At 30.8% G+C, this 18940-nt stretch overlaps 1 protein-coding gene across 10 annotated transcripts in view; it reads right to left on the bottom strand.

The window, feature by feature from the left end:
- Positions 1–18940, bottom strand: part of LOC143197913 (UNC93-like protein) — a 179608-nt gene that overhangs the window by 82146 nt on the left and 78522 nt on the right. For 2 of the 10 annotated variants that reach the window (XM_076406728.1, XM_076406719.1), the window contains exon 1: positions 17237–17425. The exons of 6 other annotated variants lie outside the window; for them this stretch is intronic. The gene's annotated coding sequence lies outside the window, so the exon portion shown is untranslated. Of the gene's footprint in view, positions 1–17236; positions 17494–18940 lie in introns of those variants that run through there. 2 more of the 10 variants (XM_076406717.1, XM_076406725.1) reach the window with 2 other exon arrangements.

Genomic DNA, 18940 nt, shown 5'->3' on the forward strand with positions numbered 1-18940 from the left:
CTGGTATTAATTAATTGTTTAAATAATGAATAGCTTTTATTTGTCCACATCAAATAACGTTTATGAAGTGATTTTTATTAATAGAAGCTCTAATATTGTTCTTTCATTGTATTGCAAGTACCGTTGTGGTTATACTGTCCATCAGTTTATTGTTTCATTCAAGAAAACAATATGTTTTTAATAATGGATTTTTCATTAAAAGCGTTTAAATAATTTTGGGTTTTTTTGCGGTCTTTAACCGAAATATTTACAAAACACATAAATAAATATCATAAAATACCCCTGAAGAATATGGCAAGTCGTGTATGTTGCGAAAAAACAATGAAAAATATTAATCAATATGATTTTATCAGATTGGTATGAGTGTGTTATAGCAGACAACTATTGGTACTGAAGCCCAGTTTATGATGAATTCATATTTAGAAGATAATTTAACACTTAAGAGACATTTAATATGTTAAAGCATGTCTAAATTAAACTTGATGAAATATTACAATGAGCTATGAAAATACAATTGCATTTGCTTTTAGAAATTTTCTGAAAGTTTGCCATCGATACAATTTTGATACATCTTTTGATATATTGTATGTAGCAGTAATTTGTGTTAATTACCTTAACTATATTTTATTTTATTATATTCTATTTTATATATTTTTTTTATCTTTTCCATAATTCTTGAACGGCGCTTAATGGTTATAACTGTGAAATATAAATATAACTATTTTATAAGACACAGACTGACGTCAAAGTGGATATTAGTAATTGATGTATAGCTATAGGTTATTGTTAACTTTAAGCATACATAAATGCCACCGAAAGTGGTTTCTGTCAGCTCTTGGTGGCAGCGTGCTAGTCTCTGGCTTTTTGCCTTGTGGTCATTGCACGTTCTTGATAGTCGAAGTTAGGAAAAGTGATTGTAAAACTTAAAATCATGTGAAAGGTAAAATGTATTGGTTTATTCGTAATTTTGGCTTTACTCTAGCAAGATCTACTCACAATAGTGGCACAACCCTGCGTCTTGTGTTGATGATTCCCTTGTCGTTGCTCTTGACTGTCATTCTCATTCACTTATGAGTTTCATTATTTTTCTTTATTACCTGACATTAGAAGTATCCATCTGAAGCTTGTCAGTAAGAATTTGGTTTCCTCAGGTATGTTGTCCTTTCGTTTTTAGAACTGTCACTCGACATCAAGATCTGGCATGCTTATAGTAAGCTTCATTTATTCAATGTGTCATTTATAGTGTACTAGCGACCCGCTCCGGCTTCGCACGGGTGCTATGCTGATACTAAATTAAATACACTACAGAAAAAATATGAACGTTGTATATAAAAATATAGCGGCCTGCTCCGACTTTGCACGGGCATAAAAATATATATGCCTATGTCACTCAATGAAAACATGATTAAAATCGATCCAGTATTTTTGGTTCATTCATTACTGCCCTTGGCCTGCACGCATTAAATTTGGAGTAAAACAATTCCTCTTCCCCTATACTTACTATGAAGATTTCCTGCTATCTTTGGAATATCTAAATTCATACAATTTTTATTACATTACACATTTTTAAACGCAAATTTTAAATTTGTAATATCTCCGATAATATTTGTTTAATTTACATGCTGTAAGGAACCATATTGATCTATATTAATTGCACACTGTATTTAAGGTACTTAATTCGATAAGGATTAATGCCGTATTGCTTAAAATAGCTTCGTAAATAAGCCATTTTCTCACGTAAAAAGTAAACAATAAAAATGGTTAATGTGGGTTATCCCTAAAAGATAAACATATACCATCGCGGACTTTTTTGTAGACCTTTTTATGGTGTACAATACTGTGGTACATTAATTTGATCTAACTCGTAGGGTTAGGCAGCGTTTTTGCTAATTGCTAAATAAGCCTAAAAATAGGTTAATTTACGACATCACGTTAGAAACCTCTAAAATTAGCAATGTTGCCTTAGTATATTATGCATGTATTATACATATAAACCTTCCTCTTGAATCACTCTATCTATTGAAAAAAACCGCATCAAAATCCGTTGCGTAGTTTTAAAGATTTAAGCGCACATAGGGATATAGGGACAGAAAAAGCGACTTTGTTTTATACTATGTAGTGAAGTAGCAATTATAATATAATTTATATTATAATTGTGTTTGTATTTATTTATGATATTAAATTGTTTTATACTGTTTTTGCTGAAATACAATGTCTATGTTCTCTCTATCCTATATAAAAAAAATATAAATATATTTTTAGGCGTGAACTTATTGACATTAAAGGAAGTTTAAAATTAAATTAAGGAATGCCGTTAGAAAAACGCAGCGCTTGGCACAAAAGCTTACTTACCATCCGTATATCATGAATAAATCATTATCTACTCGTAGAAAGTTTTAACGGTTACATAATATTTCGTTTTCTATTTATGATGTTTCTCGTATCTCGCGCCTCGAAGGTCCGGATCAAGGAAAAGAATCGCCTCGTTCATTGTTTTGTTTACGTTTTTTTTTTGTTACTTGGAAGGAACTACTTAATTGATTCGCTGGAAATGTTTCATCACGCACGCCATTTGTACTTAATTGTCGTGTGCCACCAACGAAACCGTAAATAGTAGATGATTTCCGCATTTTTCCGGTTTCATCAACTGGTTTAAGTGATTCATCAGCGTCACGATGCGAACAACAAGAGCAGTGGTCGATAATTTCAACCACTTGGTCGATGGCATGTGGTTGCTTACGTTCATGATTTCGATTGTCTACGAATTGTCTTTGTTTAATTATGTATTTCTTGATATATGTATTTATTATTTATTGATAGTATTTCATGGTCTCATGTTGAATTAATTAACAATATTAGAAATGTATAAAATACAAAGAAGCAATATAAAAAAGTTTAAGAAATTAGTGCATCCTAATTTAGTGGGTTTGCTATGTTCAAATATACTAAAAAAATGTATTGTCTTCTGGGACAATCTAAATTTGTCAGTCCCTGTTAAAGAGCCCTGGATTGAGTCATCAGACGGTCTAATGTTGGATGAGTACGGCTACTAGGGTAGATGTGTGATCAAACGTTGTCAATTTGTAAATTCCTTGATCGCATTTCTGCTAAGAAAACTTCTCAACTGAATCCAATCAATCAATTACAAATTGTGATAATTTATATGTTGAATTAATTAACAATATTAGAAATGTGTAATATACAAAGAAGCAATATAAAAAAGTTTAAGAAATTAGTGCATCGTAATTTAGTGGGTTTGCTATGTTCAAATATACTAAAAAAAATGTATTGTCTTTTGGGACAATCTAAATTTGTCAGTCCCTGTTAAAGCGCCCTGGATTGAGTCATCAGACGGTCTAATGTTGGATGAGTACGGCTAGTAGGGTAGATGTGTGATCAAACGTTGTCAACTTGTAAATTCCTTGATCGCATTTCTGCTAAGAAAACTTCTCAACTGAATCCAATCAATAAATTACAAATTGTGATAATTTATCTGACAATTCTGCGTTTCTGAATGTTTTTGAGTATGTATTGTTTGTATATATTTTCTCTATGTCGATCTACAGATTCCTTTAAGTTAAACTATCACGGCTCGGAAATAATAAAAATTTTGGTACAAAATTGCCAATATTTCAAAATTATGTTATGAATAGATGCCCTATCTTGTTGGATATGGAAATTCGTTATTTTATCACATAAAATTTTTGATTAGAATATATTAATTATAACATCTCTTGTGGAAAGGTACTAGAAACATCTTTGTATATAAGAGGTCAATTGAAATGTCCCCGACCTGACACATAGATGGCGCTGCTAGAATGAAATCCATATATTTTTTAAGTTAGCCCTAACTCTCAAAAGATACGTGCACAAATTTGGCAGCTGTCGGATCACTAGTTTGTGAATTATAGCATTTTGAGTGAAGCAGCTTTTGTTATTGTGAAAAAAATTGATAAAAAGGAATTTCGCGTGTTGATATAATATTGCCTTTTGATGGGAAAAAATACAGATAAAACTGGCTTGATGCCGAGTTTCCGGACACTGCCCCAGGAACATCAACCATCAAGGATTAGTATGCTAAGTTTAGACCTGGTGAAATGAGCACCGAAGATAGTGAACGCAGTGGACGCCCAAAAGAGGTTTTTATCGACGAAAACATTTAAAAAATCCACAAAATGGTTGTAAATTGAGTTTGAATGAAATAGTAGACACTCTAAGGATATCAACTGAACGTGTACATCATAACATTCATGAATATTTGGGTATGAGAAAGCTCTGTGCAAATTGGGTGCCGCGCGAGCTCATTTTTTACCAACAACAACGACGAGTTGAAGATTCGGAGCAGTGTTTGAAGATGATCAAGGGTAGTAAATCCGAGTTTTTGCGTCGATATATGACAATGGATGAAACATGACTCCATAATTTTACTCGGAAGTCCAATCGACAGTTATCCGAGTGGACTACACACGATGAACCCGCTCCATAGCGTAGGAAAACGCAACAGTCGGCTGGCAAGATTATGGTGTCTGTATTTTGGAATGCGCATTGAATATTTTTCATTGACAACCATGAAAAAGAAAGACAATCAACAGCCACTATTACATAGCGTTATTGGACCATTTGAAGTACGAAATTGCCGAAAAACGATCGCATTTAAAGAAAAAGAAAGTGCTGCTTCACCAAGACAATGCACCGTGCCACAAGTCATTGAAAACGACGGTAATAATCCATCCATCCACCGTATTCTCCAGATCTGACCACCAGCAACTATTTCCTATTCTCAGATCTCAAAAGAACGCTCGCTGGGAGAAATTTTCGTCGATTGAAAAGGTGATCGCCGAAACTGAGGCCTATTTTGAAACAAAGGACAAATCGTACTACAAAAATGGTATCGAAAAGTTGGAGGGTCGCTATAATCAGTGTATCAACCTTGAAAGGAATTTTGTTGAATAAAAAAGACTAATTTTACCAAGAAAATATGTTTTACTATGGTAGGTCGTGGATAATTTTTTCAAATGACGTGTTACTATAAACAAAGTACAAAATAAGGTGCTCTAAGGTATTTGTAAGCATTCTAATAGAAGAAATCTTTTTCTTGTATACTTGGTTAAGTGCATAATAATTATTTTTGAGCGAATGGATTGGATATTACTAATAAACTTGAATCCTGTGAAAAAATTCGGTGAGGAACAAGTATACGATTTAGTAATATAGCTTTGGATACATCTGATTGTTAATTGGGTACTCAACCGTTCTAATAAATATAAGTAAAGAATTAAATTTATGAAACTTACTATAAAATTACTTTTCAAGTATTTATGCATCTATTAGTTATAGTAAAACACTAAAATTGAATGTATAAAAATGAATAAAACATAATTGCTAATGTAACTAAAGAAAAAAACGGGCTTTAGAGCCTCTTAGTACTTTTAGAAGTACGAATTATTTCAATATCAAGCTGATCCAGCTTCCTCTGAGATATAACTTTATTCACACCTTAAAAATTATTTTGTAGGAAACGGTTTTCATCAATGGAAAATTGGAGAACCATTGTAGTAAAATTATTGTATGGGTAAGTTATAGTCATTTTCACAACTATAAATAAAGTTTCTTTATTTCCGCGAATTCCTTGTGTAAATTAATAGTTGTAAACTGGATGTCTGTTTCCAAGAATATATGTTGCTTGTTTGTAAATAATTTAATACTGACTGGATATTAATTTTATTGGAGGTCAGACATGAAATAGGCTCAGATGGCAATATAAAAACAATAAACATTGATTTTTATCGATTATTAATACAAGAAGTGAACTTAATTCATTATATTGGTTTTTAATAAAGATTCCCAGCATCGACGTAATCAATTATCGTAGAATTTCATTGTTTTTAGTTTACAAAGTATTTTTTTGTTAGTTGTAAGCACTGATTTTTATTACTTAATCATTATTTTGTGCTAATTCATTACTACAATGAAATAAATATTTAATTTACTATTTACACGTAATACTACTCAGACATAAGACTAATCAGACGATTTTAACAACATTATAAGTATCTTTATTAATCCACCAGTAAATTTATATGGACATAATAAAATTGTTATTAAAATTCATGAATCACATGTTATATTTAATATTATAAATGTCTGGATGGAGATTATGATTTAATTAAACACCAATTAAAATTTAAGAAAATAGGATATGTATCGTAATCACTATAGATTGTGATATGAAATACGTTTCTATTTTTTTTTGTTATTTTCTCTTGTTCTAGACCACGCTATCGCACTTTACTGGGAAAAATAAAAATATAAATATAATAATTACGATTATATGTGAATCCGGAGTTATTATTATGACTATAAAAATTGTATCGATTATGTATGCGTTAAAATGATACGCGATGAAAATAAATAAAACAATCAAGTGTGCTGGTTTCGTTTGCTTGCGCGTCTAGAGTTGGCGAATCGGTGTAGTCGTACGGAAGACGTTCCAATTTTGGCTTTGCGTCTTGACATGCGATAAACTGTGTTATTTGGGTTTGTGAAGATGGAATCAGAAAAACAACAGAACAATGAACGCTTTTTTATATTATTTTTAAACATGTACAAGTTGTATGGTGTAGAATATTTTTAAGGTATTAGGTTTTATGTTTTAATATGACTTAACTTGTTATATTCTACAGAAATATTACTTAATTTTTTTTGTTATATTCCAAAAATGGATAAAAATTAATTTTGAGTCTTGTTTAGGCATTGGTATTGGCAAAATATTGTATTCTTCGATCCGACTCAAACGACCATATTTTCGCAATTTTATTTATAAATGGCATACTATAGTGCATTGTACTTCGACTTCTATGTAAATGAAAATATTTCAGAAATTAAAAAATGTTTTTACCGCCTGTCGCTTTTACCGCTGCGCCGACCAAGCCGGCTTTTAACATACTTGTCTTTTTTGTTGTATATTGACATATTGTACTGTAAGCTCTATTTGTTATATTTTGGAGGTTCCTTTTTACCAACTACAATAAGCCTGGCGAGTGACCAATTTAGACATCCGGTCTCAAACAGCTCGCTTATTGGCGTAACTGTGATTATCTTTCTTGTCTAATTTTATACAATCATTATTATAAAAAGGCCCATTTGGATTTATGGTACTAGTACTACTAGCAAATCTAACATAGATATCTTTCATTCCATTCACACACTAACGGTGATATAAAAATTAGTATTATTTATTTATAATTACTAGATAGAGTTGTCAAGTATATTTCACACAGATTCGTCAATGATGGTTAAAAATACACCAATAATGTTATTTATATACTAAGATATTATATGATACCGGCCTGCCGTTCATATTTTGGTTACTTATTATCGCATCCGTGATAAAAATCCGGTTTATCTATATAATACCGGTTTGTTGCCAATACGATATAATTAATTACAATTCTAAATAAAAAGTTTGATGATTATGTGCTTGATATATTTATTCGAATAATTTGGAAAAGTCCGCTAAATATTAACGAGAAACGTTGTGCAATATGTTAAATATAGTTCATCTAAACGTTATTAGTAGCATTTCACTTTTATGATGAATGTACACAAACAATTATACACGTAAAGCTATTAATAGGTACCAATACCAGGAAAATTATTGAATAATATATAAAAGAAAACAACAAGTTTGGGTTATTGGTTATTTGTTACCATTCTATAGGAATAAAACGCTTAATATTGACCTACATGTACGGCTTTAACTACTTTGTTTTTTTTTTTCATTTTGATCAATTAAATTAAATGAAAGCATTATCTGCCAAGTCACATGCCGTTTGTTTATATACTGATATATAATAAGAACCAAAAATCTGTCGCGGATTACACAGCACACTAACTGATACATACAAAAAAACAGATATTAATAGAAATATTTGAACCTTTTTGTGTAGATTATTTTTCAATAACATTTCTAGGAAATACTTTCAATATAACGTAAAAAATCGCCAAAAAGTGCTACTACGCTTAGTATTAAACGTATTATTTAAATCGGATTTATCATAAATATTCATAAATATTTGAATAAAATTTAAAAAACTCGATATTAAATACAGAGTGGCATAATAAAATTTATGTTCAAGTTTTAAGAACTTATATCACAATTATAATAGACGTTGTTGAAAATATTTTTACTGAATGTTATCTGGTTTCCTATCATTTGACATTTATAATTCACTTACTAAGATTATTTTTAAATGTATTTTAGACCGTTATAATTCTAACCTGTGGTTTCTTGTAATATTGAAGCAAATGAGTTGAACTTGTACAGGAACTACATAGAACTGTTAGATATATAGATATAAATAAGAAGCTTAGTCCACAATAAAAGAAACTAAAGCAGGTGTACCACAAGGAAGTGTATTAAAACCAGTTCTTTACCAACTTTAAACATATCCATAAATATTTATATGAGAAATATCCATAAGTGGAAAAGATTGCGATATTTGCTGATAAATAACTTTTGGAACCAGAACATTACAACAGACAAGTGAAGATACAAATAACTGCCTCCAGGCGTGAAGAATAAAAGTTAATGGAAGCAAATCAGCATAAATTGTGTTCACATATAACCAAACTGCATATATATTATTATCTATGAATAATACTATCAAATAACCATAAGATACAACCATAAGACAACACTAGGTATCTTGGGATCAATATCAATATATCTCGGAATGAGCTCATTAATATTTAATGACAAATAACATTGGATTTAAAGGATCTGATATGATAGGAGGCAAGTTCTAAAAACCTACGAAGTCCTAAGAAGTAATTTAAATTCACCGGTGCTATAGGAAGGTTTATTTAGGTCGATACCTTGTGGTACCGCCTGTCACTTATGAAAACAGGAGAAAACATTAAGGAACAATTTAAAATAACCTCATCTAACATCATAACACATATCTTCGTTTTCAATGATAATTTCCTCATATTCAGCTGCACTTAATATTAGTGCGGACACGGTCACTAAAATATCTCAAAAAATAAAAAACAATATAACCCTAAATTCACTAAAAATGTGTTTAAAAAGAAACTAAAAAGAAACTGTGTTTATGCGAAATAGTTGACGAATCAAGATCAGCTTAGTGTTAGCTGTATCAGAAATCAAATATACGAATATATATATAAACACAGTAAGTAATTTTTGTCAATCTAAACTTAATTTAATACAATTATTTCAGAGAAAATTATTAGTCTGGAAAGTATCCATAAAAGGCCAAAACATATAAAGCTATTTCAGGGATGTAGAACATCCCTTCATACACTGTTGGATAATATAGAATTTAAGTGGTGTAAAGAAAAACCCACGAAGAGATTTAATGGAACTTCCAGAGATTGTTTTTAACAGAATACAAATTTTCAAAAATCTACAACAAAATCAAGGAAGAATTATTATATCGATTTATATATTTAAGTGAGACATACATATTTCAGAATGGTACATTGGGTCGCTCATGGCAAGATGATAATAAATATAGTGTAAATATAACAAAAGTTGATGGAAAAAGGTAAACGTTGAAATAACTATCGATTTGGTTTTGTTAATCATAACATTTATTAATAATTCATTGCAGACATATAGTTCTTCATGCTGGAAACAGGAATGTTTTTTTTTCCTGGTGCAGAATTAGTGTTTTCCTTGGGTCCAAGGGTGACTAAAGGATGTTGAAACCAAAAAAAAGACAAGGATAAATAGAGATTTATCCAATACCGTTGAAGCAATTAGTGGAGGTTTTGGTACAAGAATGGAACAACATTTATTGCAAATTATTCAGATACTGTACCAATATATTCCTAGAAGAATTGTAACTGTTTTAAAAGAAAAGTGTGACTTATCATCTTATCAATAAATTGATACTGTATATATGTCAGGTAATCATATTATTTTGTCCATACCCTGTATAAGTAACACGTATTATGAACTAAATTTTGTATCAAGACTTGATTGAATTCAAATATATACAGATATATAAATGACTCTTCCTGTAAATTAGAATCTATAATCAGATAAGCTTTGGAAAATTACCAAACCCAAACCATCATTGAAAATTATATAAGTTGCGAAAGAGTCCACGCGACGTCTCAAGAGAGAGCAGTAACAGTACACGCGTCGTTTTCGAGATATCGATTTCCAATCGAACGATATACTTCGACAATATCGAAAAAAAAAACAGGTTTTTTTATTCAAATCAAACGAAGAACGCAAATTCATTTTCGACCTGAAGAAAACTCGAGCAAATTGAGGTCAATAGTCGCGGAATCTTTAGATGTGGGCTTCGACGGCTTGGCTGAGTTTAATTTCTCTAGTTGAATTGGCCGACGTCCGTATTTTCGTTAGACGTAGACAAAGCAGCGCGGATATGAACTGGATCATAGCCAAAAGGATTGTTCATGACACTGTCTACATATTTTCGGTTACCATATTCACGTTAAAACGTCGTATGGTGACATTAAAAAATAGATTTTATTGACGTGACTGTCGTGAAAACGTATCTTCATTAGTACCAAATTAAAATAAATAACTTTAGTAAACCATAAGTACAATATACGCAAATATATTTTAGTTATGTCTCGGCCCTGCAATCATAACGAGCAGGGTCGAGATTTCAACTTTCGGCCTCTGTGGTGTATACGATTTTTTTTCATAGCCGGTCGAAAGTACGTTATTAATTTAAGTTTAAATTTTGATGAGCATGTTTTTGATGCCTGCCACTGACACCAATAGACTTCTTTGGCGACGTAGTTATTTATTATCAATTGCGCTTCTGCATCAACATTTCATATAACATCTTCCTCGTCGGTGAATTCATTAGATGATAACGTATTGTTAATTTTTTCTGGATTATTGATTAACGACAAAACAACATCGATGATTATTTTTAAGGTTAGAGGCAGCAACATTAATGACAGCGGTAAACAATTTGTTGTAGCGACAGAATAAATAGTCCCTAGTTACGAGTATAAATATGCATAAGAAATTCTTTCCTCCCGCCGTTATATAGGGCGCGGGTGTACTTCTCACAGGGAGTAAATGTTTAACTTTCTTCCCTGTTATTAGGGACGAAAGTAAGTACTTTCGACCGAGGTATGAAAAAAAATGTTTGATGATGACAATCGATTTTAGTGGCTTAAAAGAGGGTGGATATCTGTCAACAGCCTTAGACAATTATATCTTTATATCTATATTTCTATCGAAATAGAACAAGAAGGAAAAGAAAGAAATTTATAAACTACTTTGTTCTATTAATTCCGAGAAAAGTTTTAACATGTTTTAAAATCTGAAAACTTTCAATCTTGACCAGAAATTGGATGTAATTTCGTTGCACTATTGCTAGGAGAATGTCTAATAATGAATCATTTAACGTATTATTATTATGCAATGGTGTATTATCATAAATAAATTGGTATCCAAATAAGGTTATACGTGTTTCAGAAACAGTTTTAATTCATTGTAAATTTAATTATATTCATTCATGAAGAAATTTGGGTGTGAAGCTTAATTAATTGTGATAAAGCATGTGATAAACTTGTAATTAAAATAATTAATTGAAGTACAAATGCATATTTGTCATTTAATTACTGCTTAAAATGCAAATACCTGAAAACGATGTTTATTGTAGTTATTATTTTAAATACCTATAGCTTCAAATAAATACATACAGTTGGTTAGTAAGATACTATTGTAAAACAATTAATTAAACTGTGGTTTATGGTAGCTCGAGATCAAATGTCAATGCTGGATAATCATGAATATGGCAACCAAAACAGTGATTGAATATCGAGGTACTGATTGTATATGTTTTCGTCCCTAATATGGCAACATTCATGGATACCTTTAAGTGAATGTCAATGAAAATTATGGAGAATATCCGAATCTTGACTGAAACTAACTTGTATCAATCTTTTACCCATAGAAAATGATACAAAAAATTATTGGTTCAAATAATTAATCTTTACTGATTTTATTATCTTTTCCACCATAAGAATATAGAGCTTCTTTTCGCAGAAATTTATAAAATTATTTATTTGGTTCCATTTTTGTCACATCAACCTTTTTGAATAATTCTCAATCTGAATGTTATCTCCAATAAGATATGGAAATGTTGACAAATCAATGTGAAGCGCCACATCCATGTGATATTTTTCGTAATATTGAAAATTTATATCTATAATATCTATAATTTAATAAGTTTTGGTACTTAATTTTAAATGTTTATGTACATAAAAATTAAGTTTTTTGTATTTAATTTTAAATATTCTAAATATTCAAGAAATGTTTTTAATATTAGGGATGCTGAAGAAATGGGTTTATCTGCACTGGACCAGTAGTTTAACGTGGGCCCCGAACCACGGTCCTCGGCATTAAGCCTACCGACTGGTGAGTAAATCCATTCGGTTATCCAGCTTGGTTACTGGCGTGACTGGGATCATTTTCTTTGTCGGATTGTTAACCCTTGTCTAGGGACAATCACAAATACTAAACAATCACAAACATACATTTACGACCATGTCCCAGCAGGATTCAAACGATTCGACTAGCGCAACAGTAGGAGGACCGTCCTGTCGTCTTTACCACTGCGCTAACCAAGCCGGCTTCAATATTTTTCCAGACTGTTGCAACGAAAATATCGATATATTTAAAAAGAACTATCAATATTTTTGTTTATTCTGTGTTGCATCTTTAAAATGATGATATTTTAATGGAAATTTTATTTGATGGAATCGATAATTTATTCTATTAAGATCTAATAGATATTGTAATTTAACATCCATTCTTCAGAAAATAAATGATCAGTGATAAAATTTTATTATTAAGTACCATACTAAATAACTGCATTTCTCGAATAGTAAATATTCAAAATTGAGAACTGTTGATTAATTAATTAAATAAACTTTATTAGATACTGTTTTTGTTGCAGGTTTTAATTACCTCTCTGTCTGTTAGTTTTTATGTAAATATCACCGAAAACTGGTTTGTCGAAAATTAAAATATAACAGTAAATTTAGCGATTTAATTACCATCCTACTACTGCATATTCCAGTTTAGTTTTTGTGTTGTTTTAACGTCAAGCCTGTAAAGCGCGAAAAGGGACTCGAACAATGAAATGTATCTGAGTTTCCAGGCTAAAACATCAACAATAACGGTCGTAAAATTGTCTGAGTTGATTTATTTTTAGTTTATCATGTACCCTCGCCAAAATATCCGAGCGAATTCATTACGACGTATCGCATTGATGTTTCGCGTTTTGTTTTTCCTATTATAAGATCAAACTGCTTGTATAATTGGATTTTGTTGGTTCGTTTTCGTATAGAGTTATTTATTAGTTATTATTCATTGATATTTGCTGGAAAATGTTCGCAAATAGGCGATATATTAGTGGATGGAATATTTTAATTTGGCGATAATAGTTTATATAGTCTCTCCAAAAAAGTTTTGTACATACGTCATCAAGATGTTTAATGTATTGCCTGCCGCAATTTGAAAATACGTTTCAAGATCAGACAATATTTTCCTTCCTATTTTATTCTTGTTTAAAAGAGACACATTGTTGTCTGTTAAGTTTGAACGTATAACCGAACTACTTTGCCAAAGTCGTCCGGTTGTCAAACGTATGCAAAATTTTTCAAGACAATAGTGATAAGAGTCAGCTTGATGTTAACTCTATCTAAGATTAAATATATGAATTGTATATAAACAGTAAGTAGTTTTTCGATACAAACATAATTTAATATGATTATTGCAAATGAAACAGTTTTTCTGAAATGTATCGAAGAGGCCTAATGGAACTTCCGGATATTGCTTTTAAAAGAATAACATTTTTTAAAAGCATATAATAACTAAAGGAAGACTTATTATTTCAATTTATATATTTAGACGAGACGTGGCTATTTCAGAATGGGACCAATATACCCAATGATCACTTATTACAAGATGATAATAAAAATAGTGTTACGACAACAAAAGTTGATGGAAAAGGTAAACATTGGAAACAAGTAAGCCTGGAACAGTTGATTAGGTTTTATTAGCCACAGCAATTGTTAATAATTCATTGCAGATATATTGTACTTCGTTCTGAAATTGTTTTGAATGTCAAAGCCAAACAGAACTAAAACTCAAGAGTTGATACGGCAACATTGCGACGTTTTGACGTCAGAAACTTAGATGACGTATGTACAAAATATCTTTGGATAGACCATACGTATTACAACACGACTTAAATGCATTTTATGTAGGAAATAAGATATATCTAATGTTTATTTATATTTATTTCGAAAAATAAATATCTAACTATTCCTTGTTATTACTGAACTTTCTAGCATAAGATTAAATGTCAATTAATCGATGATGGGAATCATCTAAAAGTCAATGTCTCTGTTTACTGACAGCTTAGAATATACAACAGTGTTTACAAACTGTTGAATTTATATCTAAACTCACACTTTACTCAGTCAGCTTATTTCTTTTAAAATAATACTGATTGTATTCGGTTCGTCAGTCAGATGACTCTGAAATTAATTGATTTCGAATTTATGTTATAAGAATTTCGTTAAGATCTAAAGTTACAGCCTTCTAAAAAATATCCTTAGAGAAGTTAACAACAAAACACTAGGTCCTTTTCACTAGATATGTTCAAATATAGAAAAAATACTGAAAAAACAGATACGGTGTCTCTCTATGCTCGAGTAGTTCCTTTAACAGCAGTATACAATAAGTTTTTTGTATCGTATCTTCAGTGGGAATCAAAATGAATTCAAAATGAATACACGAATATTAAATTAAAAGATTAACTGTGTCTAATTCAAACCTAACAAACCAATGGTGTTTACTAAAACTTACAGTTAAAGGGTTTGAACCCAATTTTAAAATACAGTTGGTAATTACACAAAAAATATATGACAAAATGGTCTCAGGACAACAGATGTGAAACTCGCAAAAACATAGATAAAAAACAAAAATGCGAAATGTTATCCCATGTGTTGTATTTACCAGACGTTGCTCTTTCAGAGTATCACTGTTCCATCGTTTCAGGGCATAATGCATGGAAAAGTCCCTAAAAGTGTATTTGCTTTCAAAAGCTCCAGATAATGTAGTAGTTAGCGATAAATGAAAGTATTTTTTTATATATCTGAGACCTTAATACACAAATTCATTTTGTTTTTAGTAATTCTTATTTTATAAAATTAAAAAGTCATTATCAACAGATATCTTTATGAAATATATTGCTAGGTATTCAATGATTAACATAATGTTCTTGATATTGCAGTTATATATTGGCATTAAAAAGACTAAATATCTGCTTATATTGATTCTTTTGTTAGCACAAAGTCCTAAGAAACATAGTAAATGTACCCAGATACCACATGACTAGTTTTAATATAGTAACTATATTGAATAAGCAGTTGTTTACAATACATTTATAATTTTTTTATTTATTTTGAAACAATTTTATGTTAGTATTTCAATTATTGAAGAAATAAATCATGTCGTTCTGTGTGTATTTTATGTCTGATTTTATGTATTCAGACAAATTATTTACAAACACCAGATATTACTGGAAGATAATTTTTTAATATTAAAAGAAATTTCGTTTAAATCTCAGCAAGGTATTTTCAATAGGATTATAAGATTTAAGAGCAAAATCTTGCGTTATATCATTTCACAGAATTGTAGTGTTTAATTAAATAAAGAAATCCAGTGAATAACATAATTTATTTTTATATTGTAAATATATATCGCATCAAAAAGCCTAAAGATTTTCTTATGTTATTACTTTCTTCGAAAGAATTAAACTTATTTTCTAATAACAAGAAGACATTGTTTTATTTTGAAACAATTTATGATAAAAATTGAATTATTGAAAAAATAAAACATTTTGTTTGTTCAAACTAATTATTTACAAACAAACACCAGATATTGTCGGAAGTTATTCTTATTAATTTAATATAAGTTATTAATAATAAAACAAATGTATTTGAATTCTTCGACGTATTTCAATAGGATTATTAGATTTAACAGCAAAATGTTCTGTTAAATCATTTCATAGAACTGTGGTGTTCTAAATCGAATGCCGCGAACTGAATATTCGTGTGCCAATTGGATAAATAACTGATTGTTATATTGTAGTTTTGCGTTGGCATCAAAAGGGCCAAAGCTTTTCTTATATTAATTTTTTTTCAGAACAAAGTCCTAAGAAGTATATTTCACCGTACTGAAATCAAGAGAATTGTAAGGAGACATACATTCTCATGTTAATATCGAAGTATTACAACATTTGGATGAAACCAGATCCCAAAGAACTCTAAAGAATTAAACCACTTGATTTTTGGTAGTGTACTGTAATGAGGTGCATTGATAGAAAAAGCAGCAGTGTTCATACATAAACATTATTAGCCTAGATACTAAGTTAGGACCGATGAGTCCTTCTGGCTATAATATATACTTATATTTAAGCTATTGTAAAGATAAACTGTAGATTAGTCAGCAACGACTGGTATCAGTTTAAGAAATAAAATAATCTTCTTAAAAATTATTTGCAACTAAATTCTAAACAAAATAGCGAATGTCTTCGTTGTTATAGTAATTATATTGAATAAGTAATTGTCCAATTCAGTTTATATGTATTTGTTTTTATTCGTTGTTATTAATTTAAACTTATTTCCTAATAAAAAAAAAATATTGAATTATTTGAATTTGAAAGAACTTTATTTTGAAACAATTTTGTGGTAGTATTTTAATTACTAAAAAAATTAAACATTTTGTTTTATATTTTGTGCCTGGCTTTATGTGTTCAAACGAATTATTTACAAACAAACACCAGCCATTGCTGGAAGGTTTTTTTTAAATAGTAAAACAGATTTCGGTTAATTCTTGAACGTATTTTCAACAAGATTGTTAGATTCAACAGCTAAACGTTCTATTATATCATTTCATGGAACTGTAGTGTTTAAATCGAATGACGCGAACTTAATTTTCGCCCGCCAATTGGATTAATTAAGATGGGAAAACCGGTGATCCAGCAATAACGTTCGAAAAATCAATTTTTTTAGACGCGACATCGTCTTATCGCCTCGAACAAAACGTGTTTGATATTTTTCTGGCGACTTTCACCTCACCGATTTCACCATATCAATTAATCGCGTACGGGACCGTCTCTTTGCGCCCATCACCACTCACCTTCACAATAGAACACTGGATCGACTCTAAACTTGACTTTTCTTTCTTTGGTCCTTCGAGCTAGTCCCGATAAACGCATGAAACGGGCCGACACACGTGAACGGGGTGTGGGGGGGGACGGCTGGAAGGCACGGGGAAAACGCCCGAGGGGGGAACACTTGTTGATTCCGCGGAAGAAAGATGTCGAATGACAAGAGCGACGCCGATCGAGACAGTTGAACGTCGGGCGGGCGATCGCGGCCGCCTCAGATATAACTGGTTTTAGCTGCCAAATCTTGGCGGCGCGGTGGTGGGGGGATGATGATGTTTTTTTTTGTGCGATTTTGATGAAAACACCCATCAAGCCGTAGATTTTCCAGATGTTTCGAGACAATTATGTTCGTAAGATATTAAGCTTCGAATTGATATAATAAAACGCGTCGTAAAGATAATTATCTTGCTGTTGTCGTTAAATAGAACAAATAAGACGGTTTTCATTATCGTCTTTGTTTGGCACTAGTTTCCATTTCTGTTTTTTCTAAATATTTTAAATAAATGCTATTAATCACCGTGTTGGTGTCTTTTCTTATTCGTATTCAGGTGACAAATGAATAACGACACATTTAAGCAATTTAGAACATTGTAGAAATTTCTAGGTCATTCGATATGACGTTAGTTCAATATCACCTGACAGGTCTTCAGTTTAGCTGATATATTAACGAATAATGGTTCAAGTTCCTATTTCTGCAACTCTCCTGCTGTTATATGTTATAATGGTCAAGTTAAATCGACTAAAATAGCGTCTGTATATCTAAAGCAAAATCAAGATGTAACTTTAACTCCTTCTTTGGTTCTTCTTCAACAATATTAGGTCATGAATGATATATTTTAGGCCCAAATTTCTTACAATAGATATGCTTAATACAAACGTTTTTATTATTATAATAAATATAAACTAAAAATAATAACATTAATACTAAACTACTTTAGTTGACGTTAAGAATACGTTTATAGACTAAACAAGTTCGTGTGGTTTGGTTCCAGTAGCTGTATTGCTTCCACGTTGCTGTGATTTAGCAATCTTATTTCATGTTTTAAGGCGAAATCTTGGATCACGTCGTATATCCATTTAATTTCGAGGATATCGTGCAGCTCTTCTTTGATTACGTAGCGATAAGCATTGGTAATTGTCGTGGTAATTTTAGTGTAAACCCATATTTGCACCCCATTGGTCCAAATTGGCTTTATGATTAACTGATAAACCAATCTCTTTGATTTTAGGTCAAGTCGAGAGTATCTTCGGACTAACACGCACGGTTGCCTGACTTTGAGTCTAATCTGCTCTTCATTTTGTCTAACATGAAGCCTTTTAATATACTATATTAGACTGTATTCTAGGTTGTTGTAAATTTAATTTGAAAGCTTCTAGAATACAGAATGGAGCAAAAAAATATAAAGGGTAGCTCTACAACTGCGTTTCTGAATTCAGATAAGACTCTAAAGAATGATATAAATCTAATTCATTGATCATTCAGCATTGATCAGCGTCATTTCCTTTTGATACAAAAGGAATTTTGGTTTGTATTTACGTAATAAACTGAGATCAAAATCATCAAATAGTTAATTTTAGTTAAGTAAAACGCATCTCTAAGAACAACTCCAATAACCTACCTCTAAAATCAATCAAAGTCAAATGGCATATGATTTGCAATAAATTCCATTTTT

Source organism: Rhynchophorus ferrugineus, unplaced genomic scaffold, assembly GCF_030347505.1.
Source record: "Rhynchophorus ferrugineus isolate W39M unplaced genomic scaffold, kcgeb_rfMv2 rfM6, whole genome shotgun sequence".
Lineage (NCBI taxonomy): Eukaryota > Metazoa > Arthropoda > Insecta > Coleoptera > Curculionidae > Rhynchophorus > Rhynchophorus ferrugineus.